Genomic DNA, 20,574 nt, shown 5'->3' with positions numbered 1-20,574 from the left:
AGAAGCTGTTGATCTCTGGATCATGAATTCAGAAATAAAACCTTCTGACAGCAATTTATCTCACAGCTGTCCTGAATTAGTAAACTAAAAAATTAGTTTTGTTCTTCTAATAAAGATGAAAAAAAACAAATTACAAAAGGGTAGATATTTTTCCTGATCTTAGAGAAGACAGCAATACTAAACTTTATACAGAACAAAAGAGAACAGAAATTCCACATTTTCATGTCAGTGTAAGGGGGCTTAGAGCAGCACAAATTTTTCCCCTGCATGTAGTAACTAAAACTCCTGCTGTTCATAGAACAGAATGTTCAGCAATGTTGCTTCAAATCCTGTAGTGCAATAGGTGCAAGCAGGAGGATGTGCTTTGTTTCCAGGCAAAATCAGAAATGCATCTCCCACAGTCACCATATCTCAATGGAGTCAGAAATTCTGTAAAGTCCCTTGTCCATTTCCTTCTGCTTTGTCACTCCTGAGTAAACTTCCCAATTCTTGATGTTCATGTTTCTGTATAAATACAAGAATATATATGATGGCAGGGATATTTGCTGTCAAATATTTTCATTGTAGGCATCAGAAAGCTTCCTAGTCATCAGCAGATTAAAGGCTGCAAGTGTGAAACAGGTGTGGCTTGGTTTACATTTGCCTTTTGCATTTTGTTAAATAGACAAGTGACAGAACCAGAAGGGAAATTTAGAAGTCAAGACTCATTCTAAACCTTCTTTTAGAGTAATCCAATTTACATAATATATAAACATAAAGTAATTCAGCAGCTTGACCCCAAAGGTAGGAGCTCTGATCTCTTAATTATAACCTGGAGCACTTTGCATGTCAGTTAAAGTTTCCAGGTCTCATTTTCCTGGTTTGTCAAGGAGAGAAAATAGTAATTACCCTCCTCGTAAGGTTCTTAATTCATTTTAAGGATTTTTAAACACTATAAAAAGAAAAAATGCCCTGTGATGTCATTCCTAGTAGCTGTGTGGTTCGACTGTCTGCATCGTGGAGGGCTTGACTGGCTACCAGGGGCTGTAATAGTGAGGGTTTCAGCCACATCTTGATGAGCTGTTATTACTCAGGACACATCTTTAGCCTGCTGCTGTGTTATGAGAACTGCTGCCTCCACCACTGAGAGTTGTGCAACTTCCTTCTGGCTTCTAAAGTTGTTGTTTCCAAGGAATTCCTTTCTTCTGGTAACTGGTAATGGCTTCTCAGGCAACAGATCCAGATGCTGGTGACTGTTTCACCTCATCCTGTTTTATTTTAATGTTAATGACACAATAGAAACAGACCACATCTTCTTTCCTTCCAGGACTTTTGTATATAAAGCTCTCCTCTCAATTTAAAGTGTGGGTGCGTGTTGGAATCAACTGAAAACCAAGAAGTGTCATCCATTGCTCAGTTCTTCCTAGAGGAAAGACGGAAGAAATATCCGTGGGCTGGAGGAAGGAGAGGAGAGCCAAGGCCAGCCCTGCTCTGGCCAGGACAGAAAAGCAGAAAACTGGGGTGGGTAGGAAAAATATCACATCAATTTTTTGGTAACACTGTTACTCCTTACATCTAAAAACCTCTAAGACTGATGTTCTCAAAAAGAAAAAGGGAGAAAAATTTTACTCGTGTTCATGTGTTCCTCTTAGCTCACCCCCCTCAGATACTCAAACAAAATGCATAATCCTGCTCACAGTAAACCTTGTAGTAGACATCTTTTCAAAAGGAAAGGAAGAGTAGCATTTGCATTCCTTTAAAGCAGCAATGGTAAATAAATACTGTAGGCAAAGGTGGCTTGTGAATATGGGAACCAGTGGGGTAAAGCAAGGCTTGATCTCCTCCTGCAGGGTCCTAGAGTGGAAAATTGGTTTTTCATGCTGTTCACAGAAAGGCTTATCCTGAGTGGGCATGCCCAGCTGATGGGTTGAAAGTATTCAATGTAATTATTTAATCTGCCAATCTAATTACCAGTCATCAGTTTACAGATGTCAATCAATCATCAATTTGCTATTTACTGATTCAGCAAACAATACTAATTTTTAAATTAGCTAAACTGATAAGTAGGTTTTTTTTTCTAAATGGGATGTTTTAACCTTTTTGAGTCCTTGAAAAGTACAAAGTGCAGGAAAGCCCAGGGGGAACAATGTGCTCGTACCCTGCGGACTCCCCCCGCTCCAGTGCTGGGGCAGCAGGAAGGAAACCCAGGCATCCCAGCGCGGATGAACAGGATGGAGAGGGACGGGAACCACCGGGAAGGGTTGAGTGAGAAGAGCAAAACCACGGGGGGAGTATTATCCGGGAAGGAATAGAAAAGGGAGGATTTGTGCCCGATGTGGCTGAAGGGACAGGAGGAAAGGAGCGGCCGTGATCAGAGCAGGGAGCTCCGAGCGCGGGCTGCAGGGGGTGCGATTGCCTCGGGAAACGGCGCCCGGCTCCGCGGGGCAACCGCGGCCACGGAAACTGCATGAGCAGAAAAGTTGTCCTTTTTTAATTTTTTTTTTTTTAAGTTGCAGAGTTAACAAGTTAAACTAATTGCTGCTTGGAGTTTTAAGTATTTGTTGTTAATAACTTCGTGTTGTAATCGCCTGTTGTTAATCGTTTTTCTTTAATTACCTGTTGTTGATGGTTAGAAATCTCTCTTAGTCGGGTATCCCCCTGTGCTTCCTGGAAAATGATACCTGGGACTGTGAGGAGGAGGTGACATCGGGGCTGGTGTGCAAATGTGGAAGCACCTCACCAAATCTAGCAGGAAAAACCCCTAAAACAACGGAGCACCATGGAATTAAGAGCTCTAAGAGATATCTAAAGATGAGGAACTGAATCCAGTGTCGCTAAGACCCTTTTTACCTTTCACCCGAAACGCAAGAATGTCGGCTAGAAAGGGGACCTCGAATGTCAGACTGGAAAACTGGAATCTCCTGGTGCTCTCCTGAGGATGGAAGCCCCAGCTCTGCCTGCACAGCAGCGGACACAGCTGCATCCTCCTCCTTCTCCTTCTCCTTCTCCTTCTCCTTCTCCTTCTCCTTCTCCTTCTCCTTCTCCTTCTCCTTCTCCTTCTCCTTCTCCTTCTCCTTCTCCTCCTTCCTTCTCCTTCTCCTCCTTCCTTCTCCTTCTCCTTCTCCTTCTCCTTCTCCTTCTCCTTCTCCTTCTCCTCCTTCCTTCTCCTCCTTCCTTCTCCTTCTCCTTCTTCTCCTCCCTGCCACTCCTGGGAGCAGCAATGGCGAGCGTGACCCATCAGTTCCTCCCCACCCGAGCTGATTTTTAATAAAGGCATTTAAAAAAAGGAGAAAGATGCCCTATTTATTTCAGAAACTTCCTCCCCAAGCCCTGGTTTGGTGGCAGAACAGGTAAGAAGGTTCCCCTAATCTTGGTTTCATCCCGTGTGCTTCCTGCCCCTTTGCAAAGGGCAGTAAATCCCCGGGCCAGAGCACCGCGAGCTAAGCCGTGGTTCCCAGAGACGGTGATGTAATTGCTGGTGTTTTCCTTTATCTCATCTATATTTTAATTAACAATTTCAGACCCTGCAGTCAGACTTAATAATCTGTACAGACGTCTCCTCTTGTAGATAACGATCACGTCAATTCAGCCTGAGGGATGCAAGCAGAATCTGCACAAAGGTTCATGCAATATGTCACACAAGCAGCAGAAAGAGACAAAAATAGCTGAAGACATAAAAAATTCATGCTACACAGTGTTCTTTCTAAATCTTTTAGTCTTTTTTTATGTACTATTATGAAAATAAAGCTAGCAGATACAATTATTTCATTGCTTTGGCATTTTGTCATTGCTTCTGCAGAATTCCAGAGCCTTTTGGACCTCCTGTTATGTTCCACACATATAGCTCCATGGCCAAAATGTCAACAGCTAAGGGCTTGCAGCAAAATTACGTTATAAACAGTTTATTTATTAACAATATGGCAGAGCTGTCTTTCAGTGGGTGAGCTGTTGTCTGGATATCTCATGAGACATTGCTAAACATCCTGAGTAAGAGGCTCCTCCCTGGCACTTTGAAGCTCATGGGGCTTTTGATGTTGACTTCATTAACAGTAGGATGAAGCCTTTTTGTTGCCTATGTATGGTATAAAGCTGACCTTTTACTGAATCACTGTTGCTATGTGAGCCAATCATCTATTTGATGCATCATCTCCTTGCCCTCTTTAAGGCAATTCGAGTAAATGTCACCTGAGGTGCAAGCTGAGGAAATTCCTGAGACAGGAAAGCAACAAGTTCATGGAGCACAGTTCTCTATCTTTTCAATTCTTCTTTCTCTTTTGTACCAATATTTTCCTAAAAGAATTGCTCATTGTGAAAATGCATTCCCCAATGGTTATAAAAAGATTAGAATCTTTGTCAGCAAATAAATGCAAGTTTACTGAAATGAAAATGCATGTTTTATAAATCTTGTCAAATTTTGTAGGAAAATGCCATGTGAAGCTCAACAAGGTGAAACAATTCTTCCAATCCCAAAAGCTGCTTGATCATGTAAAGCCAGGTACTGAGTCATGTCTCAGCTTACACATGGGGGGCAGCAATAACCTGTTTTATGTAATGAGATCATAGAATCCTACAGTGGTTTGAGCTGGAAGGGATTTTCAGGGTCACTTAGATCCAAACCCCTGATGTGGGGAGAAACAATTTCCCCTAGACCAGGTTCCTCCAGGTCCCATCCAACCTGGCCTTGAACACTTCCACAGAAGGATCAGCCACAACTTCTCTGAGCAACCTGTTCCAGTGCCTCACCCTCCTCACAGTGAAGAATTTCTTCCCTAAATTTATATTTAATCTAAACCTTTTCTAATAATAATACACTTTTGATGTCCTTGTCAAAAGTCCCTCTCCAGCTCTCTTCTAGGTCCCCTTTAGGTACTGGGAGGTGATGTAAAGTTTCCCCAGAGCCTTCTCCAGGCAGAACAGCCCCAACCCTCTCAGCCTCTCTCCACAGGAGAGGTGCTCCAGCCCTCAGAGCATCTTCACAGCCCTCCTCTGGATGTGCTCCACCACACAGAGCTCCATGGCCAGAATGCCAGCAGCTCTAGGCTCCATGTCCTTGTTTTGGAGGCCCCAGAGCTGAACACATTCCCCCAGGTGGGGTGTCATGAGGTCAGAGTATAGTATTTGTTGGACTTGGTAAGCAGAAGAGATTGTGGAATTGTTCTGAGTCATAGTCATTAATAAAATAGACTTTCCTTGTAATTTAGCTTCAATTGCTTTGGTAATGTTGTAAATGTGAGTGATTAGTTCTTTATTACTCATATGGGAAACATAACCAGTGTGCAGCAATCTTCTCCAGTGCTTAGTTTAAAATGAGGATGGAGAAATAGCATAGAAGGAACTTTCTTTGATATTCACATGTCACTGCCTCCCTAGAATGGAGCAATCTATAAAACATAAATGTTCTCTCACCTGTAATGGTATCCTAATGTGACTGCAAAATTGCAGTTCTATTCTCCTCTGATTCCCTGGGAAGTAATATGTTTTACTTTACGGAATAAACAGATTCAAAATCTCAGACATAGCTGGAAAGTTTAATACCTGTAATCTCTGGGCTCACTTTCATTTGTCCTTAATATTCTGGCTGGCATTGGCCTTCTTTGCCTCTATATCTGTCTGTGTTGTGCAGCCATAGCATCTATCACTCACCTTTTCCAGTTCAGAGGTGTACACCAGCCTTTTGCACTCCGTGGTCAAGACATGTTTATAATTGTTCGTTTTTGGTTTCCTTTCCTCCAGCACACATGTTTCAGTAGCTGTGAGACAATCAGCTCAGGTAAGCATTTTTGTTTCCTTTGAGGGGATAAGAATATGGAGGTGTTTTATAAGCCAAGACTATCAGCAGTGATTTGAGACTTGGGGGTGAATAGCTGAGTCTGTTGGTGTCCAACAGAAGCCACAGAGCTGATTTGCCAAAGCAGGTGAGATATCTGCTCCTTGAAAATCAAAAGGATCTCAGACCAGACATCTGAAAAATGAGTTGCTGAAGATGCTTCTGGAAATTCTGACCACCGTGCCTGGTCTGAAGTAACACAAGTTCAGGGCAGGGAAAAATTAGTAACTAACTCTTGCTTTCAAGTGACCTGTGATGCTTCCTTTGCCTACTCATTAGATTTCTGAGTGGCTTTTTTCTGGTCTACCCTTTTTCAGTCTTGTAATTACTTACCAAGATTCATCACCATCTTGCTGCTGCTTTGTCATTAACATTCCTTTCCTGTGCTGCCTCCCCCCAGAAGCAGGGCAGTCCCTATGCTGGTCTGCTGATGCTGTCACACCAATTATTTTCTTATTTTATTTTCTTATATTTTCTTTATTTATCCTTCTCTGTTCCATGCTGCACTTGCACGTGAAACTCTTGGAGACAGGAACAAATATTTTTCATTGTACAGTATCTAGAATAATTATGTCTGAGTTTAAAAATTAGGGTCTTTAGAGTTCCCTACACTACTATTATTACTAACTACTAAGGAATTACAGGTTTGCTGGTCATCCATGTTGGGTTTTCAATTAAAAGTCAGCCAAGTGCATTGAGTTCAAGAACTTGATGCTTGAACATATTAGGGTGGGATTGTTGCTGAAAGTTATTTCCAGTTTTTGGAGTCAGAGCTGCCAAATCTGTGTATTAGGGTGACAACCCACCCTAAAGGGAAGGAAGCACCCAAGATTCTGAGCATTGCTCAGATCATAGACCAGCCTGGGGGCAGCAGGGAGAGGCCACCACCATCCATCCCGTGGCTAAAATCAATTTCTCTGGACCTTTATGCCTAGGTAGGACTCAAGAAACTCCAGTTGCTCCAGAGAAGAAAATGAACCAAATTTTCCCCTATGCTAGACTTCTACTGCTTTTTGCCTGAGAACACTCTCACACATCAGAATTGCCAGAGCATTTTGTGTGAGGCTCCAGAGCTACCAGTGTGAAGTTTACAGCAAAGAATTTTCCATGGACTGTGCACAACCCTCATCCTTACAGTCAGCTGGAGGATAAAGAAGCTGCAGAGGTTTAGAACATTTTTTATCACAGTAACAAGACATATAATTTTTTTTTCTTATTGATACATTTAATATTTATGGACATATCAATTGTTTGTCTTTGTAATAGAATGTAAAAATTCCTGATACACTCTCAACTGCTCCAGTTTCCAGGTCCAGCTGGAAAGATGTTCCTGTGTATATTTTTTACAAATACTGTACTTTGTAGACCCTGTCCTTTCCTAAAACCTGGTTTAATATCCAACAAATTCAAAACAAAAATAGTTTTTGTTATTATTTAATGGAACTCCTGAGTAAATCATAATCATAAGCCACTCAGGAATTCAGTTTCATTATGCAATTTTCTCAGTTTAGCAGAATTATACAGCACATATTAATTAGTTCTTACAACAACCACTTTCAAGAGTAGGGACCATGAATGCCTCATTGTCCTCACAACAAGGCAGTGAAGTTAAATCCTATTTAGATCAGACATAGTTGCTTCTCATAGGTAGCAGCATGGCCATAGGAATGGCTGAAGTGCCTGTTTGATCTTTTTGCAAATAAAATTACCTAGGAAAGGACTGTGACCAAGAGTTCTCATGGTTTCTTGAGTGTGCTGGCCTGGACCCACGGGTTAAGTGAGGCACATCAAGCTACAAGTGCTGGGCACTGAAGCGTCTCATCCACCAAGGTGCTGATGTCACTGTGGTGCAAAAATGTGCCACAGATTCTGTTATTTCCACTGAGTCCTTATGCAGCTCCAAATTCAGCACAGAAAATGAGCCTGTCTTTTTTTAAGCATGCAGATAGTCTCAATGCTTTATTTTTAGTTTTGATTTTTTTTTCCTGGTTGAGCTTGAGTGGCTGGTTGCTAGCTTTGACATTTAGATTTCTTTTAATATTCTTTACACGTTTCCTGGAACTATCTTATGTCTTCTTTTTTTAAAAAATAAGATATCAGAATACCTGCACAAAGGCACGTAGGTGGGGGTTTAAAATTCTTTTCTTATGTGCTATTTTCTCTCATCAGATGAGAGAGTGTACTTTGTCACTATTTCTTTAATATTCCTCTTGCAAACATATTTTTATATATCCAGCTCAGTATTGATGTATTTCTTTGCAAGCATTCTTGTGCCTGTGTCTTTGTGATATCTCAAGTAATATGCATTCACCAGTTGAAATGAATTATCTTCACAATATTCTTGTGATTGCAGGTAGTGCTGCTATCTCTGACTTACAGCTAGCGTCTCTGATCTGGACATATTAAGTGTCAGATGACACTTAATCATTTTAATGATTTGATGACTTTAATGAGCCTTTTTTATGTTCATTATTTTCTTTATTTGTGATGGGTTTTTTCCTCCTTTCTGGAATACTTTTCCCCATTTACTAGATATTTCACAAGTTTTTTGCTTGGAAGGTAAGAGCCCTAGTAAGTATACCATTATTAGCTGCCCATCCCTGATACATTTCTCCTAATGCTGAGGGGGAATATTCACCAAATGCATTCAATAACATAAACAAAACCATTATGCTGTTATGCAGTTAAAGGCTGAATTATAATGCACTTGAATGTGTGCACTTAGTGAATTTAATTAATTAGGTTTATTTATGTTTCCCAATTTTTGAGGCCTGGACTTTATCGCCTTTGTATTTTTTGAAGTAATGTTTACAATAATATTGTAATTATTAAAAAGAACAGATGTATTTTGTCACTCAGATTTTATTCCTAGGTTGTCTCATGGTGATGTTTATTTACAGGGTTGTGTATACCAAACACCACAGAAGAGGCCTTTAGTGATCATGCCCAGAAACATTTAGACTCATGATTTCTGGGCTTGTTGCCTGATTTTGGTAGAGGAGATGCTCCAGCAGTTCAAGACTCTTCAACTTATTGGAATCTCTTGACCTTTTCTAGCCCTGAATCTGAAATTAGTGATGTGGCCTGGGTTGAAGCCAGGCAGATTTCTGCTGGAGACAGCCACAGACTGAAGACCCTGGTCCTTGCTGCCTAAAACTGTGATCTTAACACCAACCCTAAACTTGTCTATCAACTGCTTTCATTCACCATGTAAAGCCTGCCTTATCAACCCCACTTACCTCTGGTATCTGGGGTGGGCAGGAACAAGCATAATTAAATCTAGTATTAAATTGATTTTTGGGTCACAAGAGTGACTGTGGTTCAGGATGGGATAAAAACATGTCCTGGAGTTAAATTTGCCACCCAGACCTAATTAGATTTGGATTTGGGAATAACTGAAGGATTCAGGGTCTACTGGAAGACAGCTGACCCTAAGGTTTAGGTGATGGAAAAGGGCACAGGCAAGCAAAGTCAGAGAGTTTGAGTTCTGGCAAGAGTTGCAAGGTTTGATCAGTGGTGTTACCTCTTTGGTTTTCATAAGGCTGGAAGGCCTCACTGTGTTAAACTAATCAAGGATTTGCACTGGTGTTGGATTCATGCTTCTCTTGGCACCAACTCTAAATTTATCAAGGGCTTTTTCTCAATCCAATACCGATCTTTCTTCATCAGCCTGTTGGCCTAAGGTTTTTCCCAACAAAAATCCTGATTAATCTTGATATTGAAACTTCTGTAAGGTGAAGTCCTAAAATTAGATAGGGATTTCATATTGGCACAAGCCCCACCTTAGTAAAGCCTTTCACATCCACCCTTAGCCCTAGACCACAGCTCAGTCAACCTGGGCCTTAAACCCCTGTAATTTCCTAACTGTGACTCTTGCCAGCCCAACTCTTGAAACTCCAGCTGAGAGCCTTCACATACCAAAAATTGAAAACAAACAACTTTAGAAATAAAGTAGGTCTTATTTCCACTGCCAGAAAAAGTGCTGTTTAAAGTGCAAGTGCAGTGTTTGTGTATGACAGCCGTGGGCGTTTCGATATACAGCTCGCATGCTCTTTTTCAAAATAGCACTTATTTTGGGCTGACAATGGAAGCTTTCATTAGAAAATTAGTAAAGTTACATCATTTTTCTCAAGAGTAGAATGTATCAGTTCTGTTCCTTCTATAATCCATATCCTTCATCAACAAGAGATGTGGCTAAAAATTTAAAACACGTATTAGAAAAATTAGCTGTTTCTGAAATATCTCCTTACCTCTTCTGGATGAGAAAGGCTGTCCTGGGATTCCCCTTTTGTGGAGAAACTTTCTGAGGTGCTTAGCGAATATCTCTTGTCAGTTAGGAGATGCTTCCCCTATGGATCCCACAGGACACTCCTGCATTTCAGGTGTGCTGGGAGATCATTAAGGAGAGTAGGCAAGGTCCTCTCGGTGCCTCCTGCTACAACATTGCACTAAGCAAAGCTCAGATAGATGGGGATCTTCAACCTTCTTGTTTTCTGACAGCTTAAGAAAAGAAACATTAAATAAATTGGCAAAAATATGTAGTTCACATTTAACAGGATTTTGAGTGCTGGGAAGAACTGTGGAGGAATCCAGCTCCTTGGGGTGAATGAGTGTTGCATTCACATTTTCTGAAAAATCCCTTTGCCCAGGATTTTTCTCCTGGGAAGCTGAGAAGCCTCTGAGAAAAAGGAAAACAATTATTATCTCATTTGTTTCTCCTGTGTTTTGCTCCTTTGGAATGTGTTAGGAGATTGTTTACCCACAGGTGATTGCTTCATTGGATTCTGGTGTGAGTTGTTTTTACTCTTTAGCCAATCAGGGCCAAGCTGTGTCCAGACTCTGGAAAGAGTAATGAGTTTCCATTATTATCTTTTAGCATTCTGTAAGTATCTTTTCTGTACTCTTTAGTATAGTATAGTATAGTATAGTATAGTATAGTATAGTATAGTATAGTATTCTTTGATATAGTATAACAAAATAATCAATTAGCCTTCTGAGAATATGGAGTCAGATTCATCACTCCTCACTGCCATGGGGATCTCTGCAAATACAATAAATGAGCTATTCAACAGGCAAAGAAATACTGAGGTTATAAAACGGAAATAAACAATTTAAACTATTAATTTATCTCATTATTCCTGTACCCCTTGTCATCGCTTACTACTTAACTCCAAATATTTCCCTATGTTGACTATGGAAAATGCTGTCCCAGTGTGGAGCACCAGCCAGAAAAAACTACCTAAATCCTTGGCTGGATAAAGGACTGGCAGATACAGTGCCACAGACAAAGGAATGGCATGTTCTTTGCAGCTATACTCATGTCTAAAGAATCCAAGCTGTAAAGAGAGCTCTAAAGCAGGCAGTGGAAGGGATTAGTCATGGGGTGGTGTGCACAGTGACAAGGTGAGGAGCAGGTGCGTTCTCAGAGTCCTGTGCCACTGTGACCTGGGACTTCACTGAGGCCAAAAGTGCAGCAGGGGTCAGTGCTCAGAGTCCACAATGCTGAAAACAAATCCCAGGATATTAGATGGGATAAGGATTTTTTTCAGAGATACACAAATATTTCAGGGTGTGAAAGAAGTATGTAGCAAAGGAAGCCTCACTTACGGTGAAGTTATTTTCTAATTTTCCATCTGATGTTTTGTTGTGCCTTCCTCACTATTCTTTCAACATTAAACACTGCCAGGGAGCTCAGTGGAAAATCCATATGCTCCAGTCAGGATGTTCCCATCCTGTGACTCCTTTGATTTAGGTATTATTGCTGAAATGATTAAACTCTTCCCTTGCACAATTATTTCTAGGACAGGACCGGAGTGCTGTGAAGCCCCGTCCTGTTTGCAGCGTGAAACGAGGAGTCACAAGCTGACATGCCTGGCTGCACTTCCTCATGTGAGCCCTGCTCACCAGGAGCTGGGCTTCTGCTCTCTGTGCCACTGATCTTCACAGAAACCTGCCGGGGAGGATGAGAGGTGTGGGCGGGGTGAGTGACAGGAGGAAGGGTCACAGACAGCTTTGTGTACTAAACATTCCCCCCACGCAAATGGTGCTCCGGGGGCGGCTGCCTTTCTTAGTTTCAAATTTGAAAGCCACAATCCAAAAATAAAAAGACTGTCACTACAAATAGTAGAAGTGAGGCCAACAAGTCAAACATGGGCTGGTGCTTTGTTATTTTTTGAAAGGTGGATGTGTGTGGGCTGTGAAGATTATTTGAGCAAGTCATTTTTGAGAAGGAAGAACAATATGGGAAACAAATGAAAAGTGTTTTAGCTGTTGATAATTTCCTTTTTCATAATAACAATTGAATGGAACATATTAGTAAAACTCACTTACTGTACTCCTACACTGCATAATTTTTACAGAGTATGTTGGGTGCTTAATCCAAGATGCCAGAGAAGAATCTAGTCTTTTTGACTTAATCACTTGTTTAAAATGTGGTTTAGCATGGCATGCATTTTAGACAACAAGGACTATTTGTGATGTCAGTTAGTACATAGTACATGGTAAATTAAGGGGTGAAATTAGAGTCTGCTCTTTACCTGCGTTCATTCCCCATGAGGACACTTCCACCCTTCCATGGAGAGTGCCAGCGCTGCCTCCCGGGTCCAGCAGAGCTGCTGTGTCACTGCATTTTCCTCCCTTCTGTCCCAGTATGACTTGCCCCATTTGCAGCAGTTCCTGTCCCTGACCCCTGGTGCCACACTGCTCCCTTGGCAGGGATCTTTCTGGCACAGGGCTTTTTTGCACCTGCATGAGGTGAGCTCTAGCTGTTTCTGGCAGCAGGAGGCTCGGGCTCCTGCCGTGGGGTGAGTGCCTGGCAGCTGCTCCCAGCACTGCCCCCAAAGCCTGCCAGACCCCTCAGCCTCAGTTTCCCACTGTCCATCCCATTGCATATCCATGAGTAGGGCTCTGGGAATATTTTTGTGGTCTTTCACCTGCGTCTGTGTGTGCTGTCTTCTGTTGGTGTTTGACACACAGAAATGGAGCAGCCCCACCTTGAACATGGGGTGCAGTTTTGGGCACCACAATGTAAGGAAGACATTGAACTGTTAGAGAGTGTCCAAAGGAGGACAACAAAGATGGTGAAAGGCCTTGAGGGGAAACTGTGTGAGGAGATGCTGAGGGCACTTGGTCTGCTCAGCCTGGAGGAGACTGAGGGTAACCTTGTAGTAACAAATTCCTCATTGCAGTAACAAATTCCTCATAAGGGGAAGACACTGATCTCTTCTCTCTGGTGACAGTGACAGGACGTGAAAGGCCATTCCTGAAGCTCTGTCAGGGGAGGTTTAGGTTGGATATTAAAGAAAGGTTTTTCAGCCAGGATTTTTCCATTTTTAAGGCTTGTCTGTTTTATCTGGAAAGTTCAAGACCACCAAATTATTAGGGATTATTACTGGTCTTAACTGGAACTGAAGCAGAAGTAAGAATAAAAGCTAGTCTGGTTATAAGCCTTTTTGTCTAGGAAAAAAGTCAGAAGGAAAGACAGATAAAATAAACACGAATTAATAAGGGAAGGATATAATGTAGTTTCTGCTGACTCTCAGGATCTTTTCCGATGTTTGTTTTGCTTGGCCTTTCTATCTGCACCAAGATATGAAACCCTACAGCTTGAGTTTCAGTGATTTCCCTTTGATACAAGATGGTGTTTCAACTCTCCAAAGACTGAAGGCTGAACTATCACAGCTGTGATGGTAGAAGTGTGGAATAACTCCCCTGGCCTCAGTCTCAGTTACTGTAAATAATTTTATGAGGTGTGGTTTCAGCTAGGCTTTCCTGTTGTTCTTGTGTGTGAGGGGGTTTTATGAAGGTGGGTTTTTTTTTCCCTTAACATTTTTTTTGCAATGATAGCAGTGCCTTCTGAAAAGCCCAGGATTGACACTCTGGACATCAAAGTCTCTGCCCACAGAGCACATACTGAAATACTGCCCAGATGGTGTTGTTGAAGCATAACTTGAAAGGATCATTTGTTAAGAGTTGAGGATAATTCAGTCTCTAAAGCTACTCAGGCTCTGGCCCTAAGCAGCTACAACAAAGATCAGTTTGTCCCCACACTTCTTCACCTTTTTTTTTCCTCCCCTCTAAGTCTGTTTAAAGCATTTCCCAATGTCTTATTCTTTCAGATAATTTGACAGTAAACTTAGTAATTTTCCCTTATCTCATGGTCATAATGCTGGTCATTTCAGGTAAAGCTGATTTTCATGCAGTTAATTTGGACACCCAACTTGTGTGGTCAATATATGGCTCTTAACACCCTGTAATATGTCTCATACCTGGTCACCAGGTGGATTAGTCCTGCCTGGTCACCAACATTTAGTTCTGAATTCTCTCCTACAGCTTTTCTTCACACTTTTACTCCGATTTTCAGTATTTTGATTTCCAGGGGTCTCAGTTCCAGCTGTGTCCCAGCTGTGCAGGATGTGAGCTGGCTGTCCCAGCCCAGCACTGCCCTGGTGTCACTGGAAAGCACACGTGGGTCAGGTGGACAGCTGCAGGCAGGAAAGGCAGTGCTGAGAGAGAGATTTAATGGCATTTGTCAAGGCAGAACCTTCCATGCAGGGGACATGCACTTTTCTTGCTATAGCAGCTGTGTTGTCTCCTGTCCTGTAAAAAACCACAGATTTACAATTGCTTATCTCAGATGTGAGGTAGGTCCTGACCTCAATGTTCTGCTCTTGTTTTGTGGCATTTTCAACAGACAGAAAGCAATCAAAATATTCAAGAGCTGATTTCTTCCTGATAGAAATACTTCTTTGTGTTTTATTTGTGATGTTCTCTTCTGGATGAAATCAAAGATACCTGCATGTAGTCAGTTCTTCCAAAGCCCCTCAAAGGCAAATCTGGGGAGTTGGTTTCCTCTACTCATTATTGTTGCAGAACATCAGACTATCATTTGGGCTGGTCTCAGGAAGAAAAAAGCCAATAATTAGCAGGTGCTTCAATCCCATTTATATGTTTGTATTGTTTCTTAAGTTACACATAGATACAAAATCTAAGTTTCAGTGGATGAAGAAAATTCATAAACCTGAGGTGTTTTTTTATGTTTTGTCAGCACTTTAAAATTTTGTTTTCTGGCTTGAATTTTCTAAGTATATATTTTTACTTGATCTCTCTGGAGACAGAGGTGGTTTCAAAGTAGCTTCTTAATCTTAATCTTAATTTAAAAAAATGGTTATCCTTAACACCAGAACACCTCAAGCAAGTTTTCAAATGCCCAGAGGGCAAGAGAATGTTGTCCACAGGAACTGCACAGGCCAGTTTAAAGCTGGTGCTGTGGAAGTTGGCAGAAGCAGCAGCGTGGCCCAGTGGCTAATGGCAATGAGGAAGCTGTCTGGCATGTGGCAAGGTGAGGACAAACCTCAGCTGAACCTCAGGTGTCCCTGTGAAGCAGCTGTCAGCTTTCAGGGACAGTCTAGGTGATATTGCAAGATGAATGTCAGCCTGAGGCAAAGCATTGCCCAACATCACATTGTAGGGAAATACTTTCACTGGCAAACTCAGCACTGCTCTGATTCCAAGGAATAAGTTCACAGCTCAGGGAGTGCATGAGTTGCTCATGGTAGCCAACAGCCACGTGTCCTGAAACACACCTGTCCTTGAGCACCAGGCAGTATTAGTGGGACACAGATTCTTCCTGTTGGATGTGAATCTGACAGCTTTTTTCCCCCAGTATTTTCTGCTAAATTAGTGGAGGTGGCAGTGACACTGTGGGAAATCCAGGTTCAAGTCTTCCCTTGTGTGTCTGGGGGGTACAAACCCCTGTTGTCCAGATGCTCGTGAGAGGAGATGCTGGGAAGAAGAACCAGACACTCAGATTGCACTTTCTGTCTGTGGATTCTGAACACCCTTCACTGTATGACACTGCACACAAAACTCACCATCCTCCTGCAGCCTCCAGGCTGCAATAAAAGGTTTATAGCCACTCTATGAACCTCACAGAGACCTGCTGTGCAGCACAAACGTAGGCTTTTGTGGTACAATAGCTTTTCAAAGAGCACAGTCAGAGAGCAGGCTGAGGAACAAACCCGTGTGGAGAGTGCTAGAGCTGTGCCAGCTGATGTGCCCTTGTGTTATCTGCACTGATCAGCCCAAGTGGGGAGCAATACTGGTGCAGTCACTCTGCATCTGCTTTCTGGGCCAGTTTGTCCAGAGCCAGCTGTGATATTTCCACACAGTAGCACATTGTCTGTGTGAATATGCTGCCCATAAAATCACTCTGTAGCGCTCTTGCTGCTTGCAGATGCCATTGCTAACCCATATTGTTATGTGTCCTGGAGGCCCCTAGCATAGAATATACAAGTGAAAAGGGCCACATTTTCTCCATATTATTTACTGGTATAGTACATACTTCCTAACCTAGATAATCTAGATCACATGTATTTAATGACTTCTAATATTAAAATTACTTAATGCTGCTCAGAGACGGCTTTTATTTCGCAATACTGACATTAAAAAGTATTTTGTGTATTTCTTCTAATGTAGCTCTCAGTACTGGCAAACACATATTCCAGTGGAAAGATTAAGCAGTGTAGACAGCAATGGAAAAAGCAGACTATAAAGCAGGCTTAAGAAAGACATCTCTAAGTGGGTTATCATCACATGGATATAAAACATAGTGAAAAGAAAATGCAATGCTCTTCATCAAAGCTATGATTGCTTATGTAAGGGTTGAACGAGGATAAGTACTTATGAATAATTCTTCTTTTGACTTCTTTAAAAACTTTAAAATATTGTTCAGAAACAGATTGTGGAGCACTGGAATGAAAATGCATAGGCTTGGGGAAAAGAATAAAGTATATCAAACTGAGCTGAAATCTTTATGAAAAAGCAGAATGAATGTTGGCAAACCTGATGCCTAAAGGAGCAGTGGTGGGAAACTCTGTACAACAGTCTTCAAAGAACAGGGTGTCCATGTGGGAGAAGGGAAGCCTTTGCAGGAAATAGGGGATGTGTCCTCTTGGGTGTTTATTTGCCTGCCCCTGGTGCTGCAGCCCCAGCAGAGTCAGGATCTGCACGGCTGTGCTGGCAGCAGGCTGCTCCCCAGATGGAAGCATCACACTCAGATCCGGAGGGGAAAAGGATCTGCTGGTGCCAAAGCCTTGTTACCATGACACCTAATCTGGTTTAGAGAAATCTCTAGCAATTTGTAGCAAACTGTCTGAGAGGTGATAACAGGTTTAGATTCATGCGAGGAAATTCTCAGAGAAATTCTGAAGTCCTCAAGTGCCGCACAAAGGATAACAAATGCTGGAGGGCAGAAAAGAAAACACTAGGGAAGTTGCTTGGGCTTTTCAATCATAGCTGTAATGCTGTGCAAATGTTCATGCAAATGTCAGCACTCAGTCAGAAAGGTGTGTAAGCAAAACTTGTGTTTGTTTAAAAGATAATTGGTGCTAGTGAAATGGAGCATATTTTGTGCTTACCTGAGGCATGGTTTCAGAATGGCAACTGGTCTTAAGCTCCCAGTATAAACATAAGGAGAATTTGTTTCCTTAGCTTGCTTGTTCCACTTTGTATGTATTAGTGGTCCATACCACTAATAAAAATCTCTTGGACTCATCTTTATTTAGTACTCCATCTTTGTGTCATCTGCAAATTTTTCCATGGTTATTTTCTTTTTACTTCCATACCATTCCATGATGAGCCTCACGGAGGACTTGTTGAAATCTTTCAGCTAGCTCTGAATCTGTGCACTGGTTGGGTTATTTGTATTTTGTATCACCCCATCTCTATCAGATGAGATAGAGAAATATTGAATACCTGCTTGTTTTTTCACCAGATTCTTTATCTATTTTGCCACTATTTTACCTGAGGTGGACAAACTTTTTGTTTGTTTGTTTGTTTGTTTGCACAGATCTCCCCTAATATATTTGCATATTTTTAATGTTGGCGCATCAGTTGTACTCCTCCAGTCTTTAGGAACTTCACACTACCTGCATTTACTGTTGTTAGTGCCAAAATATACCAAGAAGTAACAGTAGGCCAGAGCTACTCCCCAGTCTTCTTTTCCACAGTTCTGGGGTGCAAATAATGCAGGTTGGCTTATGTAACAGTAACCCAAGAAATGCCTTTTATAATCATCTGACTTTTTTGCTAACTTGACCACATTTCATCATCTTCATGTGATGTGGGAATATCATATTCCTTCCTCCAAAGATAAACTAAAACCCTTTAGTACTTCTGCATTTTCTGCATTGTTGTTGACAGGTTTAAAATTTCCTTTGACTAATGGGCCTTCTATCACAGCTAGGGTTTATTTTGTTCTTAATCCATGTCTAAAATTTATACCAGCTATCTTAACTTCACTCCCAGCTTCTCCTTGTAACAGATTTCTGCCATACTCTGGCAGTCGCCCACCCCGTGGCAGCTTGTCATGCAAACCTGTCTCTGACAGCTACAGAACAATCCTCTAAGGGAAGGGCTTCCTGAAAAAAGCAGTCACACACAGCAGGACCTGAGCTGCCTGCAGCCCAGAAGGAACCAGGGCTCAGTAATTGTTTGCTGAGAGCATCTGTACCTGTATGGAGGGTTTTGGCTGTGGTGGAAAACACTCCTGTGGTAAGCTTGGGTGGAGGGAATTTGGGATGTTTAGGATTTTCATGTGAGTGAGCTGCCTGCGGGTGCTGCTGGTGCACTGACTGATCCCCTGATGAGCTGACATGTGCTCAGTGAGGATGTACCCAGGCCTGTGATGTCCAGAGAGCCTTGAGGTCGGGCTGTGGGCTTGCCCGAGCCTGCCAGCTGCTGAGAACGTGACAGTCACTGCTCTCCGTGACCACTGTGTCAGTGGAGAGGCTTTGTGCACAGGCCACAGAGGCACAAAAAGGGGAGGAAATGGCTAACACACCCTGCCTTCAGCACAGCAGCAGGACCTAGGCTTGCTGTGGCTTTTATAAATCAAGCATATTGATTTGCAGTAGAGGGGAAAAGCTGGAGAGCACATGGCCACATGGGACTTCTGGCTGCCCAAGGATGAGTACCAAATGCCATTGGAGGTGCTCTGAGCAGTGGGGCCGTGTCTGCAGCTACAGCTCCAAGGACAGCAGTGCCTCGTGCAGCTCCTATTTCACAGCTTTCACCTCCTTGGGAAAGCTCAGGATACCTTAAGGCATCTCAAATGACCAAAAAAATGCAAATTGTTAGGCATTTGAATTAAGCCCATTGAGCAAGAGTCGGATTAATACACCCTAATTGAGGAAGCTAAGTGGAGACACTTTATTTGCAAATGAAGCTTCCTTCATAACCAATGGAAATCTAGGGAATACACCCTAGTAATTTGATAAAGAATAGGGAGGTGCATTTGGGTAAGCTGAGTAGCTCTTTTGAAATGTTGACCAGGCATGGGACACATTTGCCTCAACAGAGGCACATTGTGGCTGGTCAGGGACCTCACCTGGCTGCTGCTGCTCCTGGGGTGCAGGGTGTGTGTTATAGCTGCCTTCCCTGTGCAGATGTCACTGATGCAGCATCTTAAATAATATTAGCCATTTATATGTGCAACAGGAAAGCCAAAACCAAGCCCTAGAACTCCACTACAAAGGAACATTACGCAGTAGCTCACACAGGGACATTTCAGTTTTGGTGTATTAATCTGGAGCTGCTGTGTTTGATGCAGGACTCAGATATGGTGAAATAATTGTTATTTCCCAGCCTAAGGCTGTGCTTACTTTGTTTGGAGAGGTAACATTTCTACACTGCCTGCCAAAACGTAGCTGCTGTGGCCACAACTTTACGTGGTTTATTTTTATTTTTAACCTGTGCCGGATATGTCCTAGGCTCAGATGCTCTATTTGTAAAAGCAGAACGTAGCAGCAGTTTTCTGTCCTTTGCTCCACTGAGATCTACAGTGTCTTCACATGATTTATGTGGTCACAGCAGTGACCACAGGGAGAGCAGAGCATTAGCATGCCTGGCAATGTACGCACGGCCTGAAGTGAGGGAGGCACACTGAGATGATGTGGGCAAGGGGCTGCAGCACTGTGTGATTGTCCCCTGTAAATGACAGCTTCTGTCACCTCGGGTTTGCTGTGCTTTATTCCTAATGTGAAGAGATGTTTTGCAAGAGGAGAAAGAGGAAATTGCCAAGACTTTCTCAGGCACCAGTCTGTTCACATCAGAAACAGAGAGTTGTTCTGCTTCTGCAAACACACCAGCTCTCTTCAAGGCAAAATTCTCTCCACTTTCCTGGAGGAGAAAATCACTGGAAATGCTTTGTGGCATCAATGAGTTTTGTGTGAGCAGAAGCAGAGGAGAAATCCCTTCTTTTTCTCAGCCATTCAACATGTCACCAGATAATTCTGCCCTGATGCACTGGAGAAGATTCACCTAAGAATGGGGCTGAATAATTGTTTGGATGTATTATATCTGTCAGAAGAAGATCTCAAATTGCTTTACAAACAGCAAGAAAGTAAGTTTCATAACACTTGGTGATGTAAAGCAAGGTGAAGGAAAATTCATATCATGCTGAAAATATGTGGTTGGCTCAATTTTGAAAAATATAGGGCTTGGAAAAATAAATGAGCTGCCTTATCATTGTACCGAGAGCAGAAATAACTATAATATGTTAAAAAATAGAGAGAGAAACAAAATAAACACTGTTTACAAATTAGAGATTAGAACAGCTCGAGCTCTTCAGATTTTTGGCAGCAGGAATGAGAGTTTGCAGGCAAAGACAATTTTATGCTGCACTGAAACTTTTGGTACCTTGTTTCACTGGTGGTTGGGTAGCCCACATGTTTTCTAAAAGTCTTCCTATAGACTTCCAGTTTTTCAAT

General features: G+C 42.2%; 1 long non-coding RNA gene across 2 annotated transcripts; it reads right to left on the bottom strand.

The window, feature by feature from the left end:
• Window positions 1–3,245: 3,245 nt before the first annotated feature.
• Window positions 3,246–10,470, bottom strand: LOC135300110 (uncharacterized). 2 transcript variants are annotated; one of them, XR_010361990.1, is made up of 3 exons: window positions 10,057–10,470; window positions 5,623–5,766; window positions 3,246–3,569 (listed from the first exon to the last, which is right to left on the bottom strand). It is a non-coding gene; the product is annotated as an uncharacterized LOC135300110 (long non-coding RNA). The 2 variants fall into 2 exon arrangements; XR_010361991.1 differs by having other exon boundaries at window positions 5,623–5,729.
• Between the last annotated feature and the right edge of the window lie 10,104 nt (window positions 10,471–20,574).

Source organism: Passer domesticus, chromosome 4, assembly GCF_036417665.1.
Source record: "Passer domesticus isolate bPasDom1 chromosome 4, bPasDom1.hap1, whole genome shotgun sequence".
NCBI lineage: Eukaryota > Metazoa > Chordata > Aves > Passeriformes > Passeridae > Passer > Passer domesticus.
The sequence above is the reverse complement of the archived record's forward strand: the minus strand, read 5'-3'. Positions and strand labels throughout refer to the sequence as shown.